Genomic DNA, 26,917 nt, shown 5'->3' on the forward strand with positions numbered 1-26,917 from the left:
TCTGACCCTTTTGTTTGTTTTGACTACGCTTTTTACCGTATTTGCCCTTTGTTTTGTTGGTTTGATTTGTAAATACTTTTGTATATATATATTTGTATTTAACTCTTTATTGAGTGGCTTAGTAAGAAGTCGATGCCATTTTGTTTGCCCCTTGTTTTTTTCTTGGTTTGTGGTTAGTTAGGGAGTAAGGGAAGAGTCTTGTATTTCTGTTCCTTTATTTTTGGTGCAGGTAAGTTGTCACTTTTGGTACTAGGTAGAGGGAATTTTGTTTATTGTTTTGGCCTTGTCGGCTTCTGAAGCTCACAGCCACCTTTTGGGGATTTGCTTATTCACCTTTTTGTAAATAAACACTAAGCAAACGCACTTTTGGTCTCACCCCCCCCCCCCCCCCCCACCCCTTTTTTTTTCTTTCACTCCTGTTACGGCCCGACCTAGACCGGGGTGTAACAGGTGACTTGTTTTCTATCAAACTCTGGAGCCTTGCAAGAACAGGTGGATTTATCACATAATATTTAAATTGAATGCAGGTGAAATCCATCGAAAAGTTCAAGATTACTTTATTTATATATACACACACACATATACAGTACTGTGCAAAAGTCAGTGACCACTGTTTTTGTTTTTTCCCAAACATTACTGTTCAGAAATCATAAAAGTGGTCTCTGACATTTCTGTAACTAATTAATTTAACCATTTCTGAGTTCTTATCTACAGGAACAATTTCCATATCTTTGCGAACATCTCCCAGCACTTTTTGTTTCTGAATTTATCTTGAGCTGGACCATGCTTTTTTCCTCACCCTGAAAAAATAAAACCAAGAAGCAATTAAAAAAAATCTGAAAATTACTTCAAAATCGCATGGGACACTGCAATGAACTTGATGAAATTCTGTCTAAAAAATGAATAAAGCATAATGGACCACAGTAAAAATCTACAAAACAGTTTGTAAATTCTACAAAAAATTCCAATGAAAAAGTGAATTCTCACATCGTCCTCGAAACATTCCCCCATCTTGTAGCATTCTAATCCAGGAAAGGTAAGGCCAGTTTCAAACAGTTCGTTTACATTTCTTGCTACGAGGTGGAGTTCTTCATCTTCATAGGCGAAGATCTTTCCATCTTCACACAATAAGAGAACTAACTGCAGGCCAAACGCATCACAGGGGAACTCATCAATCGCACCAATCACCACCATTTCCATTCTCTCTGGTAGGTAGAAATCTTTCCAGGCTTCTAGCTGTTCCTCATTTCCACCATAGACCGTGTCATCCTGCCCACACACTCGAAGACTGTCACTTGTTTTTTTTCAGGGGAATTTTTGTACCGCTGTACTTTTGTACCACACTGTCAACTTTGTCAAGATCTACACAACCACCTTAAATGCACAAAAATAAAAAAAAGGAATAAATTAATAAATCACATTGCAATTAGTGAAATACATTTATTAGGATGAAATACATGTAATATTACATTTTTGATGGCATAATACAATAATACTAAAGAATATTAAACATTCTAAGCAAGTAATAAGCATTTCAATACATTTCGTACTGTGTATGACTGTGTATGTGACAAATAAAATTTGAATTAATAAAAACACTTAATGTCAGCTTTCAAGAAAAGTACTGATAGTTTACATTTACTTACCTTCTGTGTAGAGCCCAGCTAATTCACTTTCAAAGACATCACATCTGCAAATAAAATAATAATAAATAAATAACATTTAATTTATAACTTTGTTCATAGATTATACTAAAAATACACACATTTTTTGTGTGTGTAAAAAGTTTCCTAACTTCTGCGTAGGCAATTGACATTACAACTGTACTTACTTGTTTACACTGTTGGGTGGCATCCCAACCTGATCATCTACTTGAGCCGCAATCAAAGGAAAAGTGTGAGAGGACATTTCGAATTGGAATTGATGCACAAACAGATGATCTAGGTTGGTGAGAAAGAAGAAAAGAGAAAAAGAGATCGTTTAAATAACGTAAAAAACAACAGTGCTTTAATAAGAAGGAACTAAATGAAACTCTATAAACAACATCTTAATATAATGTTCACAACATGAAGCGAGATAATTGTACAACAGGTGTTAATTATGACTGTGACGTAGCTTCCTGTTTTTGTATCGTTGCCGCGAAAGTTTGCGTTGTGTTAGCGTTTAAATTACATACCTTTTTCATTTATACAATAATAATATTAATAGCAACTAGTTTTTACATCTCATACTATTTGGCTTCGCCTTTTTCTGCGCTTTTTGAAGAACGCGCGAGTTTCTTCTTCTAAGAACAACAAACGGGATTCAGCTCCAAACAACTAAACTCCGTCTCAGGTACGATATCATGTCTAATATTCAGCTCGTTCAGTGTGTAGAGTGCAGGATGTTTAGACATTCTTCCTCCGTCGTTAGCGGTAATTTTATTTGTGATAGGTGTGTGTTAGTGAGCACTCTGACGGAGAAGATATCAGCGTTAGAGGAGCACATCCAGACTTTAGAGAGGGTTAGAGAGTGTAAGAGCAGCGTTATTCGCGTAGCGGACAGTCTGGGTGCCGCAGGCGGAGATAACCAGCCCCCGACTCCGCCATTAGAGCCCTCACAGTGGGGCGAGTGGGTGACGACTCGGCGGCATACTCGTTCAGCCAAAGCTAACGCTAAGGCTAGCCCACCGGAGCACACCTCTTCTGCGCTTCACGTGTCCAACAGGTTTGCTCTCCTCAGTGATGCACCCACTGAGAAACCTGAAAGAGCTCTGGTTATAGGAGACTCTATAATGAGACACGTGAAATTAGCTAGACCTTTAGGGGCGCCAGCGGCAGTGGTTAGGTGTATCCCGGGAGCCAGAGCACCGGACATAGCAGGTAATCTTAGGGCTCTAGGACAGCACAGGTTCTCCAAGATAGTAGTACATGCTGGAGCTAATGATATACGCCTTCGTCAGTCAGAGGTTAGTAAGAATAACTTTATAGAGGTGTGTAAATTAGCGAAGGCTATGTCCGATGGAGTAGTATGCTCTGGTCCCATCCCAATGAGACGTGGTGACATAACTTACAGCAGGTTATGGTCGCTGAACCGCTGGATGTCCAGGTGGTGCTCCGAAAACAACGTGGGCTTCATTGATATTCGGAAGACCTTTGAGGGCAAAGCTGGCCTGTTAGGGCGGGACGGTGTCCATCCCACTCAGGAAGGTGCTGCTCTCATTTCTTGTAGTATAGCTCATAGTCTCAGAAGAGGCCTAGTTAATCGGTGACAATCCAGAGCCCAGGCCAGGGAGCAGACAGACAGGCTAAACCAACCGTCTGCTAGCTGCATAGAGTCGTCACTCAGGGTTCATCATATTGAGACTGTGTCTGTTCCCCGAGCTAAAATCAAATTTAGAAAGACTCAGAAAGTCTGTTTTAGTAATTTAATTAGCATAAAGACCACAAACTTGGATCAGACTGAATGCGCAGCCGGCACCTCTGATCTGAAGCTAGGACTGTTAAATATTAGATCTCTCGCATCTAAAGCAGTTATAGTTAATGAAATTATCACAGATCAGGAGTTTGATATACTCTGTTTAACAGAAACCTGGATTAAACAGGACGAGTATGTAGCTCTAAATGAAGCTAGTCCTCCTGGATACAGCTACATACACCAGCCTCGGTTAACTGGTAGAGGAGGAGGCGTCGCAGTTATTCACAATGATAATTTGACTATTGTACAAAAACACGGACACAAATTTAATTCATTTGAAATTCTTTATAGTAACATAAGTGTATTTAACTATATTAAGTCAGCTCAGTCGATCCCGCTAATTGTCATTTACAGACCTCCAGGGCCGTACTCGGAATTTCTTAGTGAATTTGCAGATCTCCTCTCAAATCTAGTCGTTTCTGTAGACAAAGTGTTAATTGCTGGAGATTTTAATATTCATTTTGAAAACCCAGAAGACCCTCTGAGAACTGCATTTATGTCCATACTGGACTCGGTAGGAGTAAATCAGTGTGTAGTAGGACCCACTCATAAAGCAGGTCACACTTTAGATTTAATAATATTATTTGGATTAAGTATAAGAAATGTATTCACAATACCACTATCTGAAGTTATCTCAGATCACTATCTTGTCTCAATTCAAGTGTGTCACAGTAATAATGTACACACAGCGCCGCGCTACCGTATGAAACGTACATTCACATCAACTACCAAACAGAGTTTTATCAGTAATCTCCCAGAGTTCCCAACTTCGATTAGATCACCGTCTGACCCCACAGAACTCGATCAGGCGACTGAATATTTAGAGTCGACATTTCGCTATACCCTAGATAATGTAGCTCCAGTCAAAAGAAAAATTATTAGAGATAAGAAACTTGCTCCCTGGTATAACGATCACACGCGCACTTTAAAACAGACCGCTTGGAAATTAGAACGTAAATGGCGTCAAACTAAATTACTAGTATTTCAAATAGCATGGAAGGAGAGCATCCTGAACTATAGAAAAGCTCTTAGTGTAGCTAGATCAACATATCTCTCCACTCTTATAGAAAATAACAAAAATAATCCTAGATTCTTATTTAATGCTGTAGCCAAATTAACCAGAAATAAGACCACTGCAGAAATCTCCACAACAACATCATGCAATAGTGAGGACTTCATGAACTTTTTTAATAATAAAATTGTAAATATTAGGCATAAAATTGAGGTTTTGAAACCGAACAATGTAATTGATGCAGATGTTAATCTAGCCATGTCAGATCAGAACCTAGAATACTTTACTCCCCTTGAAGAGAATGAACTAATTTCACTCATCTCTTCTTCAAATTCATCAACCTGTATATTAGATCCTGTACCGACACATTTTCTTAAACAGATAGTACCAGCAATAGTAGAACCCCTGTTGAGAATAATTAATTCTTCACTCAGCATTGGTTATGTTCCAAAATCTTTTAAATTAGCAGTTATCAAACCAATAATTAAGAAACCTGACCTCGACCCCTGTCAGCTGTCCAGTTACAGACCAATATCAAACCTCCCCTTTATCTCTAAGATTCTGGAAAAGATAGTAGCGGAGCAGCTATGCTCATATATACATAGAAATGGCATACATGAACTGTATCAGTCAGGATTTAGGCCTCATCACAGTACAGAGACAGCGCTCGTTAAAGTAGTAAATGACATTCTATTGGCCTCTGATCAGGGTTGTGTAACTATGCTTGTACTACTTGACCTCAGTGCAGCTTTTGACACCCTTGATTACGCTATTCTTCTTCACAGATTAGAAAATGTAGTGGGAATTAAGGGTACAGCCCTCTCCTGGCTCAGATCCTATCTGACCCATCGTTATCAGTATGTAGACTTAAATGGTGATTATTCTGCATGTTCTCTAGTGGAGTTTGGCGTTCCGCAGGGTCCAGTTTTAGGTCCACTGCTTTTTTCCCTTTACATGCTTCCTCTGGGCAACATAATCTGTAAGCATGGTATTTGTTTTCATTGTTATGCTGACGATACACAGTTATATGTATCAGCAAAACCTGATGAGAAAAAACAGCTTACTAAAATTGAGCAATGTGTGCAGGACATAAGAAATTGGATGCTAATTAACTTCCTTCTGCTAAATCCGGATAAGACAGAAGTTCTAGTCATAGGACCGCATACAGCCAGGAGTAAAATTTTAGATCACACCGTAACTTTAGATGGCCTTTCTGTTCCATTAAATGCAACAGTAAAAGACCTTGGTGTGATTATTGATTCCAGCCTTTCATTTGAAGCACATGTAGATAATACTACCAGGATAGCTTTTTTTCACCTCAGAAATATTGCCAGAATAAGAAATTTATTGTCGCTAAACGATGCAGAAAAACTAGTTCATGCTTTTATCACCTCTAGGTTGGACTATTGTAATGCCTTACTGTCTGGTTGTTCAGCTAGATGCATAAATAAGCTTCAGCTAGTCCAGAATGCAGCAGCGAGAGTCCTCACCAGAACCAGAAGATATGAGCACATTACCCCTATCTTATCTTCACTCCATTGGCTCCCTGTGAAATTTCGCATTGATTTTAAAATACTACTCTTGACATATAAAGCATTAAATGGTCTCGCGCCGCAGTACCTGAGCGAACTACTAGTGTCTTACGATCCGCCACGCCTACTTCGATCAAAGGATGCAGGCTGCTTGTCAGTACCGCGTATTATGAAAAATACAGCTGGGGGCAGAGCTTTTTCTTACAAAGCCCCAAAGTTATGGAATAGTCTTCCAAATAGTGTTCGGGACTCAGACACAGTCTCAGTGTTTAAGTCCAGGCTAAAAACCTATTTATTTAGCCAAGCATTTTTATAAATAGATTTGCCATAGGTAAAGGAGCAGATCTGGGGGACTCATGGACGTAGAGTATTATGGTGAACTGGTATGTTTGGATGCTGTCTTCCTCACTCTCATTGATCACTCAGGTTTGCTGACGGTGAGGTGATTGTTTGCTTTACATGTCAGGAAGCCCTCATGTTTGTGTTTCCTTCTGGCTCTCCCTTTTAGTTATGCTGTCATAGTTAGTCCTGCCGGAGTCTCTGCTTGCACTCTACAGTTAATATACATTCACATTATACATTGTGTGACTGTGACCATACCTAACTGCCATCTCTCCTCTTCTTCTCTTTCCCCCCCTCTTTCTTTTTCCTCTCTCCTCCTGTCTCCCCCTTTCACTCTTTCTCTCTCTCTCTGTCGAGCTACACATGTCGTTCCTGAGCTGCCAGTGATCCAGACTCCCTCTGCCCTCCGGACCTGTCTGACCCATCCTGGTGCCCCGCTTCTGGCTGAAGATCTCGTCACATGGATGCCCCGTGTGTCTCTCTGGGATGCGTCTGGTGTCTGGGAATGATTCTTTCTACCTAGAAAATGGTTCTGGCCTTGACTGGTGTTGGCAACTGTTTCTCTGGGGACTTGACAGTTCGATAGTTCATGACTGGAACTTTTTACATGTCTACCTGAGTCTTCAATAACTACCTGGACTCCATAGTAACATCAATTAACATCAGCTATTATAGCTGAACTGCCTCCCACCCTACACACTGTATAAATGCAGATCATTTACTGCTTTCTGTTTCACCCAGATGAGGATGGTTTCCCTGTTGAGGGTGGTTCCTCTCAAGGTTTCTTCCTATTACCATCTCAGGGAGTTTTTCCTTGCCACTGTCGCCCTCGGCTTGCTCACCAGGGACAAACTGACCATTTTGATTCATACAAATTCACATTTCATACAAACTTAAATAATTCTTTTGATTGTGTAAAGCTGCTTTGCGGCAATGAAAATTGCTAAAAGCGCTATACAAATAAAATTGAATTGAATTGAATAGTCATGTGTCGGCTTTCAGGAACGTTCCAAAACAAAACTGGCACGTTAACTTTTCATTTAAATTTATTCAATTTTTGTTTTAAAGATGTTGTGTTATACACGTAGTTTAAACTAAATAAATATTTTACTGGTGTTTATACAACACTTGTGATTATTTATTGTGTGCACTACCTACTAATGATTAAAGTATTGGCACCCCTATGCTTGAGCCACATTAGCCTTTTATTTTAAAATTGTTCTGATTTGATTTTTACTCAGATTTCTTTCCTTTTGATCATTCCTATCAGAAACCACCTGATAACATAATAATAAGAATTATAATTAGAACTTTATTAATCCCAGAGAGAAATTACATGCAGACAAACTCCTCCCACCTCTGCAGACACAATGACCTCAGAAACACACACACACACACACACACACACACTGTAAACATGAGCTCTAATTGACCTGAGCGATGGAGTGTAAATAAAACAGTTTCACTACAGGATGTGTAAAATAACTTGCGGTTAAACGGAGGGATGAATGTAGAGTTACGAGGGACTAAAGCAGTCAGGACCAGTCCAGCCCTCAGCTCCACAGTGTGTGAGGAGATTCACTGGGGTTACAGTGTTCGGATGGTGTAACTGAGGCCATGGACTGGGGTTGGGGTTCGCACTCCACTACACACTGCACTACTGTTTCTTTAGGGGACGTCTACAGCACACCTACATCACTACACACTCCTGGAGAGAGAGTGCACACTTACTCAGGCAGCATTAGAGTCTGCTCTCCTCTTACAGATGGCAGAGAAGTGACAGGAAGAGGAGAGAAGAAAGAGGGCAAAGAGAGAGAGAGAGACATCGTTACTGAAGAATGAGAGGGTCAGATAATGCGCGATATGTCGCAGCACCTTTTTGTTTTTTGGATGGAGTCTCAGCGGCGCAGAGGGAGAGCGAGGCTTTGTCCGATTCCTCTCCGGTCTCTCTGATAGACATGGAGGGGGTCCATCGCGGCGGCGTAGCCGGCCATCAGAGCCATCTCGTCGTCCTGGGACAGAGGTCGCCTGGGACACGGAGACACTTCATGCTCACGCTAAGACTGCACTCGCAGCAGATACGCGCAAACCAGGACAGGACAATCAGAGGACAAATAAATCCACAGAGCTGCACCGTTAAAACAGCAAGAACACACACACACACACACACACACAACAGAACCAGGATAAGTAATTCAGCTGTATTGTCCTCAGTGGAGTGGATTTTCAACAAGCAGCCACTAGAGAGCGCCGTTTCTAAAGATCTCACAGGAATCTCCTGGTGTAAAAACCCAACTGTTCACTTCTTAAACACCTGAAGCCGACGTCTACAACATGTCTTTAACTTGAGCATCACAGTTTTATTTTTTTTTCCTGTTGTTCAGCACAGTGTGTATGTGTGTGTGTGTGTGTGTGTGTGTGTGTGTGTACCTGTGTCTGATACAGGCTGTGCTCTGTAAGATAAGGCTTTGCTGACTTTAGCCCCCAGCACCGAGGGCTGTTCAGACACGCGCCTCTCCTTGCTCCTGGGCGGAGTTCTCATTGATTCTGAACAGAATAAGTAGAGTGTTTACATCACAGGGTGTAATACAGACCACCAAACACTGCCGGGTGTGAACCAGCATTCCCAAGAGAACCTGTGTGTGTGTGTGACGGTACCTGTGTGAAGCGGGCGTCCCGGGCGGCTCCTCACTGCAGTGACGGTGGTGACGACGGTTCCACACGGCATCACGGTTCTGTCCATCTCCACTCGCTTGGCGGGCGCCGGCGTAGGGGGCAGCCACGTGCGCACTTCACTCGGCTCCAGGTACGACACCTGGACAAAAACAACCGTCCGATTATAATATATACACACACACACACACACACCTGATTCTGTTTAAAAACAATGAATGTGTCAGACAACCCTATCGCTCTGAAGTCTCCGTGTGAACACCACCATCAACCAGTGAAGATTCAAGACCTACAGGTGTATTATCTGTAATGTTAATTGTTTTATGTAGTTAATTAGAGTTGATTGATTAATTGAGTTATTAGTTAATAGTATATCAGTAAATCCCGCTCAGTATATCAGGCGACCTGATGACGGGACTGAGAGTCGCCAGCGGACACTTAAATATTAATATAAAGAGACTTTACTCACACTCGTAATACAACTAAATTTATTTGGTAGCTCTCGGAGACCAGCAGCAATAAAGGGGATGTAACGATAAAAGATAAAAAAAAGATACAAAACAGATAAATAAATACACAAAAAATATAAATCTAACAGTATGTACAGAGGAATATGCAGCGATCATTAATCCTATTACACACTCCATCCTGTGCTGCGTCTGTGTGCTGGGACAAGAGGACAGGAATCTCAATACGACACAGTCGAACTATCAGCCAATAAAAAAATATATATAAATATAATAACGAGAGGTGACACGTGGCTCCGCCCACATGCAGATCGTGACGCCTGCGTGCTACCATTACAGCCGAATGGAGCGAGCGGTCAACCTGTGCCTGGGGTACGGCGCCGCCTCCTGTTACATTCAGGGAGGAACCCCTGTGACCCGCCTGTGACCTGCCTGTGACCCGTCTGTGAACCGTCTGTGACCTGCCTGTGACCCGTCTGTGACCCGCCTGTGACCTGCCTGTGACCCGCCTGTGACCTGCCTGTGACCCGTCTGTGACCCATCCGAATATTGATATTATTGTTTATCGTGATCTAATAAAAAAGCATGCTAAAAAAAAATGACAGTAAGTGTATCAAGTGTATGTTCTTGTCAATGATGTCAATGATATATACTTTTGCATTTATTAAAAAATATTATACAAATATAATGTACTCATAAATTATTTTTATCTTTCTTATTTATTTATTCATTTATTTTGGAAAATTTGTAAACTTGCTTGATTTTAATATTAGGTGCAAACAGTAATTAGTTGCGAGTAATAAACCTATTAATAACTAAACATTTGCTTCATAACGTTTGCTTCATATTTTGTAAAAAAAAAAAAATAGTAAGGGACACAGTCATATAAAATTAAATAACATAGATTTGAATACTAGAAATGATTGGGTCAAACAAATGTCACCTAAATACTAATATAAAGTGTTGGGGTCAAACAAAGTTCAGGGTGTATCCAGTAAGTTTAACTGTCACTCAAAGCTATCTCCAAAGGAACCGCCACCCCTCCCCATCCATCCCCACACTTTTACACTAAATGAGGCGCAGTGAAGGGTATCCTCAAAACCTGATTTGACAAGCTCAAGAGAACGGTCACAAGAAAAATGAGTGACATTTGGACACATTTTCCTTCAACATCAGGCACAGAGCGTAAGTGTGATTTATGCAAGAGAACTTTTTCCACCAAAGGAGGAAGTACTTCCAATTGGGGCCAGGGGTGGCTCAGTGGTTAAGGCATTGGACTACGGTTCGGAAGATCCCAGGTTCAAACCCCACAACCACCAAGTTGCCACTGTTGGACCCTTGAGCAAGGCCCTTAACCCTCAACTGCTCAGATGTGTAATGAGATGTAAGTCGCTCTGGATAAGAGCGTCTCCCAAATGCGTAAATGTAAATTTGAGGAGACACTTGAAATCTATTTACCCAACTGTGCTGTTGACACAAGTAAGAACAGAGTGTGTCCCTTTTGCAGCTGGAACGGTTTTCAGCAGCATTACTTCAACCAGACCCTCAACTGACTCATCGACCACGTCCACACCTGCCAATTTACCCGCAGAGAATCAGTTCAGGCACGGAGACCACATCATCAAACCTCAATGGGCAGTTTCATAACGAGTTTTATTACATGTTGAAAAGGTTCACTGATCTGAAAGATCCAATCATCTCTACCCTGGCACTCACCAATGCTTCTCTGCCAACATTAACACCAGAGGAATGGGAAATTGCCAAAGAAATTACTGATATCATTAAGCCATTTGAGGAAGTCACCACTGAAGTGAGCGGAGAAAAGTAAGTAGTTTAACTTTTTTTGCTTAACATTTATAATAAACAACATTTTAAACTCTCTAGTTTTATACAAGATTATATATTTTTATCCTTTCATCACACTAATCATATGTACAATATAGATGTTGATTTAGACTGAAGTACTGTAGTAGCGGTAGATTTGTGTGTGTATGAATGTGCAAACATTATTGTGGTTTCAAATATGGCGTTCTTACGGTGGCCCTGAAGTCAGTTTTGTAAATTTTTTTGCACTTCACGGCCATCATAGTTTAAAGTGAAGCAGAACACACAAGAAACAAAGATCAAGAAACAAGTTCCTACTTTCTGTATATCTTGAGTGATATCAGATGTCTCGTCCAATCAGCGGTAAGAATATCATTCGCAAACTATACCTACCTTTTCCGGTTTGTTTTGGACTGGCCGAGAAGTGCAATACAAATTAACAAATTCAAAACCAAATTAACAAATCCGAAAACAAAATAACAAAACCAAAAACAAAACAACAAAACTCCCCCCTCCAAAAAAAATAGTTTTGGGTTTTGTCATTTTGTTTTCAGTTTTGTTAATTTGTTTTGCACTTCACAGCTACCGTAGAAATAACTCCTTTTTATATAAAATAATTATTACCGATTTTAAGAAATTATATTAAATATAATTGTTCATCTTTATAGGTTTGTGACTGCCTCCAAAGTCATTTTGATGACAAGAGGTTTTCAGAAATTGTTGTCAGGTTTCAGAGAAATCCATCCTGTCTAGAACCTGTTAACAAATTAGTGGACACCCTCATGGCTGAAGTGAACAGAAGGTTTGGCAAAGTTGAATTTATTGAGAAAGTTCAAAAAGCAAGCCTTTGTCAACCAACAGGCTGCAGATGAGACAGTAAAGAGGATCACTACAGCTGCAGCACATGTTAACCCAACTCAGGGTGAAGAGGAGACTGCTCCAGATTGTGCTGCAATCGTCACTGCAACAGCCATGTTTTGGGAGGACTTTCAAGTTTAAGTTCAAGTTGGCTTTATTGTCATTACAACCATATACAGTTAGTACACTGTGAAACGAAATAACGTTCCTCCAGGACCCAGGTGCTACATGCAGCATAAATTTACAACATAAATTAACAGAGAAGCTAAACTAGCTAACCAAGAGGCCTAGTTAACTGGCTAGCAGAGACAGGACAGAGAGACCTAACATAAATTACAATATAAATTAACAAAAACTAACTAGCTAAGTATGACTAAAGGGTAGCGAGCATGAGGCCAATTCCTGCCACCACGTCCCATACTTCAGATACAATGATGGAGAAACACTGCCACGCTGTCCCTCTTGCCCCTGAATAGAGCCAGCCTCGATTACACATACACACACACACACACACATATATATATATATATATATATATATATATATATATAGCATGCATCTTTATACATTTGGAATCTGCTTCTACATTCTCTGTTGTATGTATAGAATTAGTTTCAGCTGAAACTCATGATCAATGGTGTTGGGGTACTTATGTAGTGATAATTAGTTTCTGCCAAATCACTAAAACTAACAATAGACTATGAGAGGTGGTTGGAAGGTGTTACTCTGAATATAAACAAACAAAATACAGCTTTTTTTTTCTCAGAGGTAAACGGAAAAGTGAAGTTGTTCGGCTGTTTAGTGTCACTATGCAGATGTTACACTCAGTGTAGTTACTGAAAATCTTTTATTTAGTTCTCATTCAGTGGCCACACATCACTTCCACATTTCCCTCGCTTTTATTACATGAACATAAGCAGTGAAACTATTCGCAGGTTTATAATACACCGCGGCAAAGTGAACCACTTTCCCGCCGATTAGGCGCGTGTTTCGTTGTGTGTGTGTATATGAACCTCTGTTTGTTTGCACGGTGGCAGTATCAGTGTTTGCACAGGTAGTTCCGCGTCATAAATGTAAGACTAGGCAGCGTCATCAGAAAACACTCATGTGGGCGGGTCACAGGCGGGTCACAGGCGGGTCACAGGCGGGTCACAGGGGTTCCTCCCTGAATGTAACAGGAGGCGGCGCCGTACCCCAGGCACAGGTTGACCGCTCGCTCCATTCGGCTGTAATGGTAGCACGCAGGCGTCACGATCTGCATGTGGGCGGAGCCACGTGTCACCTCTCGTTATTATATTTATATATATTTTTTTATTGGCTGATAGTTCGACTGTGTCGTATTGAGATTCCTGTCCTCTTGTCCCAGCACACAGACGCAGCACAGGATGGAGTGTGTAATAGGATTAATGATCGCTGCATATTCCTCTGTACATACTGTTAGATTTATATTTTTAGTGTATTTATTTATCTTTTTTTTTTTTTTTATCTTTTATCGTTACATCCCCTTTATTGCTGCTGGTCTCCGAGAGCTACCAAATAAATTTAGTTGTATTACGAGTGTGAGTAAAGTCTCTTTATATTAATATTTAAGTGTCCGCTGGCGACTCTCAGTCCCGTCATCAGGTCGCCTGATATACTGAGCGGGATTTACTGATATACTATTAACTAATAACTCAATTAATCAATCAACTCTAATTAACTACATAAAACAATTAACATTACAGATAATACACCTGTAGGTCTTGAATCTTCACTGGTTGATGGTGGTGTTCACACGGAGACTTCAGAGCGATAGGGTTGTCTGACACATTCATTGTTTTTAAACAGAATCAGGTGTGTGTGTGTGTGTGTGTATATATTATAATCGGACGGTTGTTTTTGTCCAGGTGTCGTACCTGGAGCCGAGTGAAGTGCGCACGTGGCTGCCCCCTACGCCGGCGCCCGCCAAGCGAGTGGAGATGGACAGAACCGTGATGCCGTGTGGAACCGTCGTCACCACCGTCACTGCATGAGCTGCGTCACTCTTCATTAACATCGCCGTGTGTGATAAAAGTGAAAGAGATCGAGATCTGGGTCGAGAAAGAGGTGCAAAACAAAACCTGTTTTAATTTCTCAGATTTAAATGAATATGAAGGAACAATTTTCATCGAACAGAAATGAGAGAAGAATTAGTTAACTAGTTAACAATGCGATATTATTAAACATACATTAATTCAACTGAAAAAAACAAGACCAAAAATCCTGGCCTTCTTTTGGATAATATACCTGATCTACTCAAAATAAATCAGATTCTGGTTTGCAAACAAAATGTAGTTCAGCCTTATAGTTTTTGTTTTTTGGGGGGATTTTTTCCAGATTTTTTGTCCCTAATTTAGTTGTGTCCAATTCCTCCCCATCACTAGGGGGCTCCCACATTAAGGCTACTACGACCACTTAGTGGGGAGGCCGAAGACTATCACGTGTTTCCTCCGAACCGCGTGACGCCAGCCGACCGCATCTTTTCGAACTGCTGGTTGGGGGAGGAGTAACACACTCGGAGGACAGCGCTATTCGCTCCTTCCGCTCGTGTGAGCTCACAGACGCTCCTGATTGGCTGTAGAGCCGTGATTAATGTGGGAGCACGAGAACCTCTCATCCCTCCCCTCTGAGAGAGCTCGGCCAATCAGCTCTCTCTAGACCTCCGGCTGTGAGAGGTTACAGCATCACCCGGGAATCGAACCAGCAATCTCCGGATGATTGGGCGAGAACTTTACCACTGCCCCACACGGGTATATCTTCACAACACTTAAACAGTGCTCTAGCTTTCTACAAAAAAATCACAACAACAACAAAAACAACAACAAAAACATGCATTGTAAATAGCTTAGCTGCATTTACAATAATCCAATGCAGTTTTTTTTTTTCCTTTCTTCCTAAGGCCCCGGTCTGATGTTTCAGTCTAAACCCGAAGCTCTTCCATCAGGGGCACACGAACTGCGAGACGAACTGGAAGAGATTGTTGTCAGCCTGGAGGAAAAGAGGACTGATCTCTGGATACATCACCTCGCTCTGCCGGTCCTTCGTCAGCACCTGGTACAACAGAAACAACACACAGACTTCATTCAGTCTTATGCAGTAGCCCTTAAAGTTCCTCTCACACTCATTTCAGGAGCAACACTGCTGAGAATGTAGTCAGCATCTGGCTGAAAAAACAACAAACTGTCAGTAAAACAAAAAAATGGTGTTCGGTTCAAAAAACAACATTATTACAAAATAAATAACATATTTACAAAAAAACACATTCATGTGCATAAAAATAAACATATTCATAATATACAACTCACATATGTACAACTGTGTAAAATTTTTTGAATGTTTAAAATTTACGAGTGCATCATGGGCTGTGCATGTGAAAATCGACTTATGTGTGTGAACATTGCTGGATTTGTGTGTGTGTGTGTGTGTTTAAGACTTTGCTGGCACGTTGGAGCGTCACTCGTACTCTTTAGCCAATCACAGCCCTGCAGGAGCGCTCGAGTAGCTTAGCTTTGCACACCTTTTGCGCAGTCGGAGTTAATTACAACGGAAATCAAGTTTTACTGACTCCAACCAAGAACAGGATGCACGTCTAAGTAATTATTTTATTTCATAATGTTTAATGAATGAATTTTAAACATTTAAAATTTTTTACAAAGTTGTAAATATGTGAATTGTATATTATGAATATGTATATTTTTTATGCACGTGAATGTTTTTTTGTGAATATTTTTTTTTCCGTGCACGTGAATTGGGTTACGCACGTGAACATCGTGTCTTTTGTGTGAATTATTTATGAGACCGATCTGCCTCCATACAATCCTCCCCAGGAACAAACAGACTCTTGCAAAGATTTGGATGCTCCTAAAGTATGTCCAGCAGTCCATACAGCTGGAGGCCTTTGCACAAGTCTCCAAGCATTGGTGTAACTCGAAATGTTGCATGGAGAACAATTGCCCATGTGGAGAAAACAAAAAAAAAGTGACAAATTTAATATACAAAAAAAAAGGACAAAAAACTGTGCAAAACTAATAACCAATATAGCAAAAGTTTGTTTTAAGTTAACAAGCAACACTAAACAGTCTTTCAAATGTTCTTCATGACACAGACTGCTTAAAAGATTACTGGAAGGGCAAGTACGTTCCATATTTACCGAATTATGGCATCTTTTTGTTCTATGTTGAGTGGTCCTGTGTCTCCACAGCTGATAATTTCATCTGTAAATTCAGTCAGATCAGCTGTCTCTTTAACCTCATGAAAAATAGTAACAACAGGATACCAAATTAACAGTATATTATTACTTTGTGGTAAAATGCAAACCAACAATGCAATATACTACAGTACTCAGAGTGAAGTTACCTTTGAGATCAACAGGGAGTATTCAATATCATCTACATCGTCCTTGCAAATTCTGAGGACATCAACTTCCCCAGTGGTGAGATAATAGTAGCACCACTCTCTTATGAAACATGGGGCTGGGCCACCTTGAGCTAACTGCGAAGATCTCTCCAGCAGTCCTATTATTCCAAAGTGAGATTATAAAAAGCACTCAGTCAATGCCATTACACATAATTAAGAAAAAGAAAAAGCTACAATGGTACAAACCTGAAAAGACCATTGTCACGGTCACTGTTGGAGGACTGTGGACACTTTGCTCTCTGACCCATGAAGAGGTGTTTTTCAATGCCACTGATCATTTCTTTAAATAATATATTGAGAACAAACCTGTGTAAATTACCAAATAAATGTTATTTCTTTTTGTTACAGCTTTTCCACTTTCATTATCCTTTAAAACTTGCCTGTAAGAAACTCCTTTCGCAAAGAACCAGAGTCAATTCCAGCTTCGCCAATGAAGCTTACCTTTTTTTTTTTTACAAGCAGCACATGACTGTGATATTTATTATAAACTGATAGTTTAAGATTAAACAGCTGCAAGTTAACTAGAATTGCTAATAAATTTAAACCTTATCAGATTTTTTTTTTTTTTATTAAAGATTTGTTTTTATTAACATAATTACTTACAGGATGTGAACAGAATGTATAAAGGATCTACAGTTTGTTACATTACTTACATCTTAAGTACAAAGAATTAACATTTTCAAATTTTGAACAAAAAAATAATAAAATAAATAAAATAAACAAAATCAATACTAAACAAAAACAAAAGTTACACAACTCGTTTATATATATCTAAGTAGTCTATACAATTTATACATATATCCATCTGTATACTCACATACTTAAATCTACAAATTATTCACAATAAATGCATCAATGAGGAGGTTATACAAGATAGAACTGCAGAGGGCTAATTTGAAGTCGATCCAGGAGGGCTCATACTGACCTGGGCAGTCAAGTCTAAAGAAGGCAAAATGTCCACCAAAGGGCCCCAGATTTCTCTAAAGGCTGCATGTTTCCCTCTCACATTATACAATATTTTTTCGGGTGTGCAGTAAGATACAAGCTCATTAATCCAATGTTTTACTAGCGGTGAATTTTCAGATTTCCAATTGATCAGAATACATTTTTTAACTGCTGTGCTCGCCAATAAGATAAAGTATTTTTTGTAGTAATTCACATTAATAGAGCTTGTATCCCCCAGGATCCATAGTTTTGGGTCCTCTTCAATTTGACTTCCTATTACCCTTGATGTTAAGTCAATGACACGTTTCCATAATTCTTCTATCACTGGGCAACTCCATAGCATGTGTATAAGATCACCGTCAATCATTTTACATCTCTGACATTTGGAAAAAATGTTGCTGTCAATTTTATGTAACCTGTAAGGAGTGTATTTAATATATTAAATTGAATTTGCCTGTGTTTTGTGGAGGTTAGTACAGTCTGTGATTGTTCCAATAGATGACACCAATCTGCCTCATCATAAGTACAGTCTAGGTCTTTCTCCCATTTCCCTTTTGTAGATGTTTTATCATAAATCGGTAAGTTTCCATTGATGATACCATATATAGAAGATATTACTCCTTTTGTTGATCTGTGTAAATTATTACATAGGTGGAATTCAAGAGGAGATTCTTTCGGGATATATGGGAATGTTTCTTTGGATTTCTCCTTAACCCAGTCTCTAATTTGTAAGAATTTGAAGAAACTTTCTTTGGGAAGGTTGAATTTTTCATTTAGTTGTTGGAAGTTAGCAAAAGTATCATCAATGTATAAGTCAGCCACTGTGTGGATTTCTCTTTCCTTCCACCCCCGCAACATTGAGTCAGCTAGATGGTGTGAGAGGTTGGGATTACCCCACGAAGGTGCTTTTCTAAGAAAAGAAATATTTGTGTCGAGAAGTGAATGAGATTCTTGCCAAGCAGCAAATGTATTCAATATTATTAAGTTATTTGTGAGTGCAGTTAAGCATTTTTTTGTGCCTATGAATGGAATATCCTTTAAAGCCATCGATTTCATCTCATGTTGTTCTATTGGGACCCATCTAACTTCACTGTTCTCTGCATGCAGCCAGATCCAAATCGCTCTGTACTGAGCAGCAAGGTAATAATTCCTAAAATTTGGTAAGTTGGGTCCCCCTTGAATATGGAGCCTGTAGAGAGATGAGTTTGACCCTGGGGTTTTTTCTTTGCCATATAAAAGGAGTTAAAAGTTTGTTAAGTTCTTTGAAAAAACTTTTGGGAACATTAATCGGGAGACATTGAAGTACGTAAACTTGGGTAAAATGCTCATTTTAATAGTATTAATTCTTCCTATGAGAGACAGAGGAAGATCAGTCCATCTTTGAAGGTTAAGTTTAGTTTGTTCCAATAGCTTTATATAGTTATGTTTAAATATATGCTCATTTGTTTTACCAATTTGTAAACCCAAATATTTGAAACCAGTGCTGCACCATTTTAATGGGCCAGTGAGTGCTCTAATATTATTGTCCTGTATATTCAGTGGTAAAATCTCACTTTTACCATAATTTAATGTATATCCTGAGACTGCACTATATTCTTTGAGGCATTTCAACAGAGGAAGGACCGATGCTTGTGGATCAGTTATATATAATAAGAGATCATTTGCATACAGAGAAAGTTTATGTTCATTTGTGCCAAATTTAATTCCTGCTATGGAGGTGTTAGAGCGTATGGCGATGGCTAATGGTGCGATAGCGAGTGCAAAGAGCAGGGGGGAGCTTGGACAGCCTTGCCTGCACCCTCTAGATAGTCAGAAAGTGTTAGACAGAATGTCATTTGTTAAAAAATTGCCCATAGCCTCTAGTGTCCGAAATAAAAAGCTTGGTTCAATCCTGTCAAATGCTTTGTTTGCATCCATAGACATTATTAACATAGGATTTTGATTTTTTTTGAGCAGTGTTCAGTATGTGTAGCAGTCACCGCACATTGTCTGCTCCGTATCTGTTTTTAATGAAGCCTATTTGGTCAGCATGAATTATCTTTGGAATAACATCTTCCAGTCTTAGAGCAATTAATTTAGATAATATCTTATAATCAACATTTAAGAGGCTGAGGGGTCTGTATGAGTCACATTTCTGTTTGTCCTTGCCCAGTTTTGGAAGCAGTGTGATTGTTGCAATTTCCAATGAGTCTGGTAATTTTTTATTTTCTAGAGCTTCTGTAATCATGTTCGCGAGTGGGGTTAATAATTTTTTTGAAAAGGCCTTGTAATACTCGACAGGGAAGCCATCTGGTCCGGGAGTCTTGTTATTTTTTAAAAAATTAATCGCTTCGAATACCTCCATTTCTGATATATCTGCATCCAGCAGATCCCTGTCCTCATCTTGTAATTTGGGAAGAGTTATTCCGTCCATGAACCTTTTTGCTCCAATATTTTCAGCATCCTGGCCAGTTTTATATAAATTTTCGTAAAATTGTTTGAATTCTGCAGTAATGAATGGTGAATTATCAAGGAGTCTTCCGTCCTCGGTTAATATTGAATGTATAAATTTATCAGATGTTTCCTTTTTAATTTGCCATGCCAAGAGTTTACTTGTTTTGTTTCCCAATTCATAATAGTGATATCTAGTTCTGGCCATAGCTGCTTCCTCTTTGCTGGTACATAGATTATTATACTGCATCCTTGTTTTTTTTAGTGTATTAAGATGTTCTTCCTTTTTGGTGGCAATGTATTCCTGTTCCTGCTTTTTAATATCTCTCTCTAATTTGTTTTACCTTGTGGGCACTGTATGATAAAATATGGCGTCTCATGTAGGCCCTTAAGAGCTTGCCAAATGTTGGCATGCGAGGAGGAGTTTGCATTGGCATCAAGAAATATTTCAATATTGGTAGTCATATATGAAATAAACTCAGGGTCTTTCAACATGTAATTTTTAAATCTCCACCTGCGGGTTGTGGGTTGCGGAATATCAGCCATCCATGAGAGTTTTATGGGATTATGATCTGAGAAGGTAGCTGGTAGATAGGAGCATTCTGTAACTGTCGCTATCATACCTTGTGGCATTAAGAACATGTCAATTCTAGAGTGTGTATTATGGGTAGGTGAAAAGAAAGAGAAATCCCTCTGGTTTGGGGTAAGATTTCGCCACACGTCAGTTATGCCTATATCTTTCAAACCCTGGTTTAGTGCTGTTGCTGCCTTTGATAGTAAAGATGTTTTGGGTAGTGATCGATCCAAAAGAGGATTTAAAACCAGATTGAAGTCTCCTCCCACAACACATTGACCCCCAATTGTAGCCAGTTTCATAATCAGATTGTTAAAGAACGACGGGTCATCATAATTGTGCCCATATATATTCACTAAGGATATCTTGTTCCTATTTATTTCACAATCTACAAGTAAAAATCTGCCGTTTTTATCCTTTTCAACCGAATTTAATTTAAAGTTCAAGTGCTTATTAATGAGCAAAGCAACACCTCTTGCTTTTGAGGAGAAAGAGGAGTAGAAAACTTTACCCACCCAGTCTCTGCACAGTTTTAGATGTTCAGAGTCAGTGAGGTGGCTCTCTCGTATAAATGCAATGTCTACCTTTTGCCTCTTCAAATATGTCAACATTTTCTTCCTTTTAATTGGTGAGTTGATCCCTCTTATATTCCAAGATATACATGTTAGTTTTCATGTAGATGTCTCAAAAGGATAATCTGAATCTGAACCTGAGAATAATCTGGATTATGTGAGTAAGTAGAAATTTGAGTTTTAGTGAGAAACCATACAAAACCCCAAAACATTAAAGTAAAAACCCGCCTAATAAAACCCTTGTAACTAAAACACATTAGGTAGGTAACGTTAACTCTCTTAAGCAACAGGTGTGGCTCCAGCAACTGCTGTTAATTAAACACTGGCCACTCATAACAATTTGTTTAGGAACATTTGCAATTTTACAATAGTTGAAATAAGGCAGAAATATGCAAGTTATAGAAAGAAAAGAAAAAAGAAAAAAAAATGATGAAAACTATAATCCAATTCTACCATTCTGATATAAACCCTAACATCATGTAGATTAGTTTGCACGTAGGTTCCACAGTTTATCATCAGTTAATGTCTCCGTTGTTTTAAACATTTGAAGCTGACCGTATTCAATTATTATGACGTATCTTGAATCACAACACTTCTTATCAGCGTTTATACCGATGGACTGTGTACTGCTGTCACTTTAATTAGTTTTATAACTCACTTGGAATGTCTTTCAAAAACCTTTGCACTTCTGCTGGGGTGGAGAAGAACTTAACTGTTTCCAGATACTTGATGCGAAGCTGGGCTGGGTAGATCAGCGCGTATTCCACTCCCTTCTCTCGCAATATCCTCTTCACGTCACGGAACTCATCTCTCCTTCGCTGCAGGTCTGCGCCGTAATCTGGGTAGAATGATATCCTTTTGTTCTCGTATGTCAATTCTCCTTTACTTCTGGCCAGTCGAAGGGTTTTTTCTTTGTCTCTGAAGTTCAGGAATTTGGCGATGATGGGCCGCGGTCTATCCAACTTCTTCCCGATGCGATGTGCTCTTTCCAAAGTGACAGGTGAGGTGAAGTTATCCTTCCCCAGCATTTCCGGTATAAACTTTTCCAAGAATCCCACAGCATCACGACCCTCAGCTTGTTCTGGCACATTTATTATCCTAATGTTAGACCTCCTGCTGCGGTTTTCCAAGTCGTCAGTTTTGTCTTTGAGGTTTGTTATCAATTTCTCCATTTCGCCAACACGGTCGCGCGCATCTTTGATATTATCTTCATTTGTACTCACTCGTGTCTGTATCTCCTCAACCTGTTCCGCCAGCGTAGAGAGTGAAGACTCGATTTTTGTTAATTTTTGTTTGTATATCGGCTGTTTTCTTGTCAATATGCTTTGTGAGGTCGTCTTTAGTTTCTTGAATGGCAAGGAGAAGTTTACTGAAGGATGTTTCTTTTTCCCCGTCCGCCATGTTTCCTGCGGTTACCGCGTGCAGGTGCCGTGGAGTTTGAGTTGTGGCTTTCTTTTGCTTTTTATGTCTTAAGTTGTAGCTTGCCATACAAAGGTGATCTTAATAGCTTTGCCTCATGCAAACAAATTAAATTGTTGAGAGGTTAAATCAGGATAAAGGCAGATGCTAGGTGCCACTACCGAGAGCTCACGAACACACGTCTGTACTCATCCGCTGCATCCGCTGACTCCCCTACCTTTAGCTGGTTGACTGGATTTCCTTTTTTTGTCTTTGCCACTGCTTGAGCCCCCTCTCTAGGAGATCGTCCCGTGAAACACAAATGCGAAAGTGTTTTTTTGCATTTACTCGGCTAGCAAGCAGCTCCAGAAGATCCTCTAGACTGTGGCAGGAGATACTGAGATATTGAGATGTTGGAGGTAGCCAACATAAACACTGTAACGTTTACTGAATTTTTTTAGACTTTTATTGAAAACAAAGTTTACCATAATACTTGTTGAGAGCTTGAATTGCCTGTTGTATCATCAGTAATACAAGGATCATCATTGTGTAAAAAAGAGCTGCGATCTGGAGACTCCACTGTAATGTGAAGGGTTTTTTTTTTTTCCTCCAGTGGCACATGTGGCAATAAAGCACAAAGATTTATAACATATCTGTTTCCAAGAGCTATGTTTTCTAAAGTGTGTGTTACTCACATAGATTTTGTTCTCCACAAAGGCTGGCATGCAGTTCAAGATTGTCCACAGGAAACTTCAGCTGACATATTGGGCATGGTAAAACGGACTACAAACAACAACAACAACAACATGTTAAATAATATAAAAGCACCATGGGTTAGAGAAATGTTTAATTAGGGCTGGAGAGTTTTAATGCCACATTACCTCAGATGGAGACATTTCTTGTTTCATCTCATCCAAATTGCTTTTTGAGACGAACTGGACTCCTGTCTGCTCCAACAACAAAGAAACTAAAAGCATATCATACAAAGCACTTCATCACAAGTATGTAATTAGCAATCTACTGACATAAACATACACCAAAATCATTTGGTATTCTTTTAAAGGTTTGAACACAGTTCTAGATCTAATATAAAATCAACGTGGAATGTTAAATGAATAAAAATTCAACATTTAGTCGAAATACAGGTGTTACGACCCCTTAGTCTAGGTTTCAGGGCCGCAACAAAGAAGAAAATAAAAAGAGAGATCCTTTACAACAGGATAGGGTGTGCGTGGTCTTTTATTTACACACACACACATACACATACAGGAAGCTCTAGGCTTCAGGGTTGGGCCAAGGCCAAAACAATAAACAAAAACTCCCCCTATCTCCTCCCGCAATCTAACTAATCTATCAAAAAAGAAATTATAAACAAAATACATAAACTAACCTAACTTCCTAACTAACACAGAAAAACAGGAGAAAATGGGTTTTAAAGAAAATGGCACCCAACCCCTACTGCTTCCAAAAAAAAAGTATATACAACCAAACAGAAACTATTTACAATATTCACAACAAAAGCAAAACAAAGATATAAACAAAAGAAAAAAGAAACCAATACTTTACAACTCACAAAATACCGGCGCGACTCAACAGTTTTATAATCAATAGCCAATACAATCTCCAACACAACACACATCTCCACATCCAACAACGCGCGCTTCCGGGTTTCACCAGCCAGCTTAAAAGGACGCGCTTCTTCACGGCCAGCCAATCCCGTCGCACGTCACAGCACGCTTAATCAGGGCGGGACCTCCTGCAGCAGGGAGAGCGAGAGCAGCACCAGCAGCCACGCACGCACGCGCACATACGTGCACTACAGCCGCACGTAACAGCAATCTACTGACATAAACATACACCAAAATCATTTGGTATTCTTTTAAAGGTTTGAACACAGTTCTAGATCTAATATAAAATCAACGTGGAATGTTAAATGAATAAAAATTCAACATTTAGTCGAAATACATCATGAAATCAGTAAATAATTAAACAGCATTACTCCATTACCTCTTCATTTGAAGAAGCTGAATCATGTGACTTGCAAACCTAAATGTGGAGAGCCAGCACCTGCAGGGGCATGCTTTTGTTGCACATTTGGCAAGTAGCCTTTGGCATTTTTTTTTATTCTCCGGCATCATTAGGGAGAGGATTAAGGTCCACATACAGCATTGTCTTTCCAGATGCAGAGGCAGTTTTGATTTGGGATCCAGTGTAACCTTCTGAGTCTGGAGGAATAATGTTTAGCCGCCTTACACCACACCCCCCTATAAACAAAGATAGAATTAACATGGCATGTTTTTTATAACCAAATACATACTGACTTACGTGATAATAAAGAAAAATTGTAAAGTCACCAGTAGTCTTATAAAGCATCCATCCTCCACTCAAACCCTCCATTTTTGGGAATGCTTCATACAGTAAGCTGGAAAACTATTGAAAAAATGCAAAGAAACTCACTCATTTTTAATACGTTCTTTTTTTTTACTAGTGATTCTAGTATATAAACTACTTTTTTCCCCCAAAAAAATACAAACCTTACCTCTGAATGTGTCATGTCCATTGTAATTAAGATTGTCCTTTTGCCAAGCCCTGCTTGCACAAGCTTGAGTTCATGTGAAGGTGAAGGGGTGATCTCAGAAATTTTTATCCAGAAGATACACATTTAAATCATAAGGTTTAAATTCTTTTGCAGGCTTGGTATGTGTTCGAGATGCTAAATTTATTCTTTTTTTCCCCACAGATTGCATGCCTTCGAAACATGCTAGGAAAGGCCCTAGAAGGAAAAGAAAATGTATTTATTTTTGTAAAAATTCAAAAATAAAATTATTGTTGGTAGATAAATAGTCATAAAAATAATTTCATGTTTGTTTAACTTTGTCAACTACTGTACTGTAAGGGGTTGACTATGTACAGAGTTCCTGCAAATTAAAGCTTTTAAGTATTTGATTGGGCATCCATGCTCTGTGTGGCCAGCAAAATGCACCTGGCCATGTCCTGATCAATGGTGGTATTTGTCTGTCTTTCTTCTTGCACTGCTGTCTGCTGCCCCTGACCCTGAACTTGAACTTGTGGACGTGGTGTTACAGGACTATGATTAAGAGTCTGTGTTAGCACAGAGATGAGGCTCTGTGCTGCACTAACCACATCCGGGTACTCTGTCTGCTAAACACAAAGTTAAAATTAGGAGTAATGCAAATATACGGAGAAACAATGAAAAAAAAACCTTTATATTGTGCATTCAGAAGGTATTCAGAACACTTTAGTTTTTACAATGTTGTTATTATATGGTAAAATTAATTATTTTTTACTCCACAATGACACACATTTTGACACATTTATAAATGAACGAATGAACGAATGAATAAATAAATAAAACACACAGATGTAAGTATCAGGGTGTCATGACTGCTGGTGTCATGGCTGATGGTATAGCCGTGGGCTTAAAGAGGCGGGCATAAATGCAGAGGGTTGTCTTTCAAATAAAGAGTCTTTTATTTAAACAAAACTAAACACACTGAAACTTAAACAAACAAAACACTGGCTCTGGAAACGTAACACACAGGGGTTCGGTGAACAAAACACACACAGGGATACGGGGAACAAACATACATGGACTCTGGAAACCTTTCACCGTTAACACACACTTCGTGTTGGAACCTAGGCTTTCTAACACAGACAGACATACAGACTCTAATACCTTAGACATACTCATAGACAAGATCTGTGCTAGGCGCACTACGGTAGCTGTGTGCCGTGACAAAGGCCCCCAAAATCTCCCTTAAACAGATAACGTTAACAAGACTCGAACAAACAAACACTACTACATCACTTTAACATATGACCAAAGCCCCTTGAGGTGGACCTGGTATGCTTCTACACACAGCTTCCACACACACTCCTATGAGCGGACCTCTTACACACACGCTTCTATGAGCGAACCTCACACACACACGCTCCTACAAAGCATTGCCCGCACTGGACTACACTCCCGTGGCTATACCCCACCTGTGTTGTGAAGACACGCCCCACAGAACTGGGGGGGCGGGCTCAGCAGAGATTATAACCATTTAAAGGACCATGTACTGAAATAGGTTGCTAAAAACAGAGCTAGTTTTTACCAGGTAAAAGTAGTGTTTTTTTTACACAACCATTGAGAATTTTTAATTAAAGTATATTACAAACTTTTCAGTAGGACCCTAAAGAATCATATTAACATTTAATGAAAAATGGGACTGGATGACCCCTTTAAAAACTGCTTACTAAACCTAACTAAAAAGACACGTGGTGCATTTTTAACGGGCTATACTATATGACCTACTCTGTACAACATAAAGCTTGCAGGAAATATCCATAACACACGTAAGAAATGTATCGGTCACCCACTAAAAAAACAATTAAGG

General features: G+C 39.5%; 4 long non-coding RNA genes across 4 annotated transcripts in view; all 4 read right to left on the reverse strand.

The window, feature by feature from the left end:
- Positions 1-14,171: 14,171 nt before the first annotated feature.
- Positions 14,172-16,131, reverse strand: LOC128543437 (uncharacterized). Its single transcript, XR_008365720.1, has 3 exons — positions 15,944-16,131; positions 15,042-15,233; positions 14,172-14,233 (listed from the first exon to the last, which is right to left on the reverse strand). It is a non-coding gene; the product is annotated as an uncharacterized LOC128543437 (long non-coding RNA).
- Positions 16,132-16,337: 206 nt separating this feature from the next.
- On the reverse strand, positions 16,338-16,906 carry LOC128542665 (uncharacterized). Its single transcript, XR_008365672.1, has 3 exons — positions 16,785-16,906; positions 16,539-16,696; positions 16,338-16,430 (listed from the first exon to the last, which is right to left on the reverse strand). It is a non-coding gene; the product is annotated as an uncharacterized LOC128542665 (long non-coding RNA).
- Positions 16,907-22,764: 5,858 nt separating this feature from the next.
- On the reverse strand, positions 22,765-23,468 carry LOC128542694 (uncharacterized). The gene is made up of 3 exons (XR_008365674.1): positions 23,399-23,468; positions 23,213-23,300; positions 22,765-22,899 (listed from the first exon to the last, which is right to left on the reverse strand). It is a non-coding gene; the product is annotated as an uncharacterized LOC128542694 (long non-coding RNA).
- A 1,122-nt stretch (positions 23,469-24,590) lies between these two features.
- The window catches only part of LOC128543384 (uncharacterized), a 2,816-nt gene continuing 489 nt past the window's right edge, over positions 24,591-26,917 (reverse strand). The window contains exons 2-5 of the long non-coding RNA XR_008365717.1: positions 25,501-25,676; positions 25,057-25,290; positions 24,872-24,947; positions 24,591-24,781 (exon numbers count right to left, since the gene is read on the reverse strand). This is a non-coding gene — a long non-coding RNA (uncharacterized LOC128543384). The remainder of the gene's footprint in view (positions 24,782-24,871; positions 24,948-25,056; positions 25,291-25,500; positions 25,677-26,917) is intronic.

This window comes from Clarias gariepinus, chromosome 15, assembly GCF_024256425.1.
Source record: "Clarias gariepinus isolate MV-2021 ecotype Netherlands chromosome 15, CGAR_prim_01v2, whole genome shotgun sequence".
Classification (NCBI taxonomy): domain Eukaryota; kingdom Metazoa; phylum Chordata; class Actinopteri; order Siluriformes; family Clariidae; genus Clarias; species Clarias gariepinus.